The 5836-nt window shown below is 36.6% G+C and overlaps 1 protein-coding gene across 3 annotated transcripts in view; it reads right to left on the reverse strand.

Moving 5' to 3' along the window:
- The window catches only part of LOC107553728 (disheveled-associated activator of morphogenesis 2-like), an 81237-nt gene extending 75686 nt beyond the window's left edge, over positions 1-5551 (reverse strand). For all 3 annotated transcript variants that reach the window (XM_016236042.1, XM_016236040.1, XM_016236041.1), the window contains exon 1: positions 5334-5551. The gene's annotated coding sequence lies outside the window, so the exon portion shown is untranslated. The remainder of the gene's footprint in view (positions 1-5333) is intronic.
- Between the last annotated feature and the right edge of the window lie 285 nt (positions 5552-5836).

Consider the following 5836-nt stretch of genomic DNA (forward strand, 5'->3'; position numbering starts at 1 on the left):
ACACAATAAAGCGCTATATAAATGCATCATTCATTCATTCATTCATTCTACTGATGAAACGTTTGTCCAGATCAAGTAAGAGTGTGATGTTTTAACATGCTTTGATCATGAAACAACAGTAATCTGAGGCCGTCGCCGATCTTTGTCAGTTAAGGGGTTGATAACTATGACTGGGACTATCATATACATAATATTATAATGAGAACACTATTATAATAAACAGTGTTGGGGAGTAACTAGTTACATGTAACGGAATTACGTAATTTAATTACAAAATAAATTTAACTGTAATCAGTTACAGTTACTAAGAAAACATTTGTAATTAAATTACAGTTACTTATGAAAATGTTAACGATTACAAAGGGGATTACATTTGAATATTTACACACATCCACATACAGATTTTATTGATTTCTTTCCCAAATTGGACTGAGTACTCTGAGACATACGGCCCTATAATTTCCGCGATGGGGAAAACACAGACTGGTTCATAGAATCCAGTCATAAAAACGGAATTCCTTTAGCCTAACGCGGACGGAATATGCCACATTTTGGACGAATAAATCAAAAGTAGGTCAGTACACTTGAATCAAAACGCGATATGGACTAGTGTCTGTGAATATTAAGCCGCAAAAAGACTATATGAATCCTGCTCGTTCTGCATGTCTGTGGAAATCAGACCCGCGGACTGGCCATCGGGAGAACCGGGACAATTCCCGGTGGCCTGGCAGCCGATTTGGCCCGCTATTTAAATATTATTATTGTATAATTGCCTGCCGAATGTACTAAAGCGATTATTTCCGAATTCGCCATTTGATAATTAAATCTCTAATTAATCATGAATCAGTTAGTCGTGACTGACAATGCTTCGGCTCACGCGCTCTCCGTGCCTCCTCTAAACGGTTTGGATCAGAGTAATCAATGCGAGAGAGAGAATGGAGTGGACTGTGGAAGCGCATAGATGGAGCAGAGAAGCAAAACTACTGTTCAGGGTTTCAAGTGCAAGTCAGTTTCATCTGTAAATATGCTATTGTAGTTTTGTCTTTGTTTATTTAGTTAAGCAGCAGCAGCCCACTGCTCATAAGTCATCATTCAAAATACTGTATAAAGGACATCATTATTATTTATTGTAATGTTACAGTAGTAATTTAGCAGACAAATAATCATATTTTATTATAGGTTTAGGGGGAGCTTGGGCAGACAACAACACAACCCTTACGAAAATTAACGACGATTTTACTATAAATCCAAAGACAATGGTTACTATTGTTAAACCATGGTAACCACAAATCAACCATGGTTTTTGCTACACTAACCATAGTTTAACCATGGAATTTGTAGTAAAAAATAAATACAAATGGTAATCCATTTGCCAAAATCAAACAAAAAAAACATGGTTACTGTACTTTTACTATAATAAAAGCATGGTTAATTTTTGTAAGGGAAAAACATGACTCGTGTTCAGTATTAGGATTTTTCCATAAAGTTATTGTAGTGATGTACTAATTTTGACATTGGCAATTTAGAAAGTATAGTTTTGTTCAATCTTGTGTATTAAAGTCGTGTGAGAGATAGATATCAGGGCAAAATTAAGAGACTGAAAAGAAAAATGGAAGTGAAGGTGCAGTTCAGGAGAGAACTTTGAATTATTTTGCATGTCCCCAACCTAAGGATTTAAACCTTTTTTATGTGAGGTCCATACAAAAAATACGGTTGTCCATGTTTCAGAATTTGTTGTGGGTGTATGAGTGTGAGATTTCCCGGCCTGAATTTTTTTTCCCAGTCCGCTCCTCGTGGAAATTAATGGCGCAGACATGCGGTTTAATTTACTACACTTTAGGCCTACTGAAGCTCACTGTGTTTTCAGCCTCTGCTGCCTCAATATACATGAACACTGTACATGAACACATAAACATAATCTCAAGACTTCTCTGAGTCACTTCATGAGCATTTTACTTATTTTGAGAAAACTATTGTCATATATACAAAAAGACACCAATATTTCAGGAGTTTAGTACACAGAATAGGACACATGCTTATTAGATAACCGTATTTGAGCGCAGACATGCGGTTTAATTTACTACACTTTAGGCCTACTGAAGCTCACAGTGTTTTCAGCCTCTGCTGCCTCAATATACATGAACACTGTACATGAACACATAAACATAATCTCAAGAACTTCTCTGAGTCACTTCATGAGCATTTTACTTATTTTGAGAAAACTATTGTCATATATACAAAAAGACACCAATATTTCAGGAGTTTAGTACACAAAATAGGACACATGCTTATTAGATAACCGTATTTGAGTTGATGTATATACTTTTATTTATTATTATTTTTTAATTAACATTTTTTTCCCCAAACCATTGTTAGATGCAGTGTTTAAAAAAAAGTGAACTATTTCTTATGATTTTAAATCTTCATTGAACTTCAGATCAATCTCAAAGTAAAAGGCGGTACTAAAGTCTAATTTTGTGGTGGATGTGTTCAAATTTGATCATCTTAATTCAAGTGATGAAGGATTTTGAAAGTCTGACAGTGTTGAGCACTGCTGTAAGGTTAACCCTGCATGATGTTAATGTTTGAAAATGATTAACAATTGCAAATAAACATTCATTAGAAATTTAGAAAAGTAATCAAAAAGTAACCAAAAGTAATCAGTTACATTACTTTAATAAAGTAATTGAAAAAGTTACACTACTATTACATTTTAAATAGGGTAACTTGTAATCTGTAACCTATTACATTTCCAAAGTAACCTTCCCAACACTGATAATAAAATGCTGTGAATTTTTAGAGTTTAGTTGCCGTGTTTTGGCACATTGTTGCGTGAAGAACGCATCCACAAAAGGAGTTAATTCAGAGCCACGCAGATATGTTCATGTGCATTCGAAGCATTTTGTGCAGATAGCATATAAGTCGTAATATTAAAGCTAAGTTGTATAAATAACAAAACGTATTCTATATGAGATAAATGAGTTAAATCCCATTGATTAAAAACCTGCTCATATTCATTCTACTGGCCATCTTCAGTGCGCGCAGCTCAAAACAGAAATGCAGAACATAAATAACTAGGCCTACTGTGACATAACGTTATGAGAGCACTTGTAAAAATTTTGTGAATTCTTAGGGTTTCGCTGATGTTTAATGTTAACTATCTTTTAATCAAAACATTAACATTATTTACCCCGTTTGTATCTGCGAGGCATCCGTTACACATTGTCCCTGTGTGTTAACGTCAGTATTTATGACTGTCGAATGTCTGACTTGACTCTTGGTAATGTAATTTGCCCCACCCCCAAACATATGATTTGACTATCAGTCAACTATCTGCAAGATTCTAAAATTCCAATTTGACTATGTAAATCCTTAGTCGGGGACACCCCTATATGTTACAAGCATTTTTATAAGTTAACTTGTAAAGTCACAACAAATTTGAAGTGAAAAGTTACTAACTGAAATTGCTGATGTACATTATTCAGCCTCACTTAATCATTCCCTGAAGTCTTCCAATCCTATCCAGAACACTTTTTTCGGATCTTTCCAGATCTTTAGCGCTCCACACTACAGGTTTCCTAAAGGTATCTGCCCGAAAATAACCAATGCATTTTTACAATCAGCCCGCCAGAAACAGATGTTTACAGGATGCAGGCATGAGGTGGAATTTAGGACCCTCTCAAACATGTAGCCTAGTACGACTGACCTACTTTTTCCCAAGCAGACATTGCCATCACTGAGACTCCCACATATAGATGATTGACTGATATGAACTGGACAATATTTATAGCCAGAGTCACTGGTTAGTTTGATGCTCAACATTCCATTACATCATACAGAGCTTTTCCCGTATGTCACTGAGCATCCCATAGTGTGTGGAAATTTCCTTATTTGGTCCAAATCCCATTTATGTCACACTTTCAAATCTGTAAAAGCATTAAGGCAAGTTAACAAAGCATAACTAAAAAAAAAAATTTAAACTCCGATCTATGATCCCGCTTTTGCTCTGGAAATGGAAGCAAAACAGGGTCACAAAAGCTGATTGGCAACTACATCAAAGAGTGGTGACCACACATTTGATTGCTGAAGGAATTGTACTGCTTGCTCTGTTGTCAAATTCAACCAGGCACAACGACAGGCAATGTGTATGTCTACCCTGACCTCAAAAACATTGCCAATCAGAATAGTTCCCTTGCACTCCTAATGCTCTGCAGCAGAAGAGAGTAAAACTAAGAAAACACCCTGTATTTTATGATTTGCATGTTTCTTTCTCTCTGATTTACCACGAGGAACTGAAAAGACTTGTCATATAATATCCCATTCCAAAGTCCATAACGTAACTCAAAACTCCAAACATCGGTGCAAGGTGAAAAGTTAACAGCTGCATGATGAAGGACAGAGGTCCTAAAGACCATGCACTACTGGTGAGATGAAACTTGTTCATGTGAGGCATCTTAAATCAACCAACTGTGCAAGATTAGGATAGCTATTCCTGTTTGTTGAACAGTGGCAGCTATGGAGAACCACTTAGCGCTGCTTTAAAGTGCATTGGCTTTTGTTGTTAGTGGAATTGTATTTCCTGATAAGAGTGCTCAACTCTGTTCTTACCGTCTAAAAGACTTACGACTGACCAAACACCCTCAACAAGGAGAACAGACACACTAAGGTGTACTGAACAGATACCAGAAACTTGGGAGATTCTCCTAAAGTAAGAAAGCACTGGATGACAGCATGTCCCAACATCCGGACTTTGCATGTCATTAGCACATTTTGATTAGCTCTGTGATAGATGATCAGATGCTCATGACATTATGGACCAGGGGTGGAGTTTTGCATTATCCTAAAATAAACTGTTACACTTTAGTTTAAGGTGTCCTTGTTACAGTGTAATTATACATTTAAGTACTGAGTAAAATTAATTACATGTACTTACTATATGCTTAGGATTAGGGTTTGTCTTAGGGTTACTTGCATGTAATTATGCATAATTTATTGTTATTATAATAGTAAGTACATGTCATGTGTATAACAAGGACAATGTAAAATAAAGTGTTACCAATAATCATTCTTTAACTCTTATCCTTAGGTTTTCAACATGCCGCTCCCTCCCCAGACCTGATATAGATATGTCAGTCATGGTGCTGTCACAGGCAGCAGAAACAGCCACACACTTTCTTTTTTGACTGACAGTTTACATCTGCCATTTAAACAATCCTCACATAATATTGCTTCTTAATGTAAAATGTATTTGACGCACTAAAGATGAGCATTTGATTTTGTAAAAAGGTTTTAAAACATCAAATGCACTAAGATGGAAGGATGCAAGTACTTACCCACTTCAGAGACCACCCCTTTTGGATATCTCATCCTTGTCCTATTCACTGTCAACCAGAATATTTTCTAGTGCCCTTTAAATGTAGACATCCAAATCCTCTCAGACTTACTTCTTTTCTTTTATTTTCAACTGTTGTTAAATCTGTGCTTAAAAGAGTATATAAAAGCAAACTGATACTTCCACGCAAGAGCAACCTGAGTGCTACTGCGCCAGAGTCTGGAGTTCAGCTGACTGTGCTGGAATCAAAGCTGTTGACATTGCTCCCTCCCTCTCTCACATTGCTCTCTCACTCCCTCCCCTCCCTCTCCCCTTCTCTGGAATTCAGGCTTAGCACATGACAGCATGCATGTGTATATGTAAACCAGCATGAGAAGAAATGGAGTGAGAAAGCAGCATGAGAAATAATGACACTCCTAATGTCACTAAAGCCTCCTTCTAGTCATATTCCCAATCTAGGCTGCAAGAAGAAAAGACCGGAAATTAGGGAACTCAATTCCTGCA

This window comes from Sinocyclocheilus grahami, unplaced genomic scaffold, assembly GCF_001515645.1.
Source record: "Sinocyclocheilus grahami isolate Dianchi unplaced genomic scaffold, SAMN03320097.WGS_v1.1 scaffold479.1, whole genome shotgun sequence".
NCBI classification, from domain to species: Eukaryota; Metazoa; Chordata; class Actinopteri; order Cypriniformes; family Cyprinidae; genus Sinocyclocheilus; species Sinocyclocheilus grahami.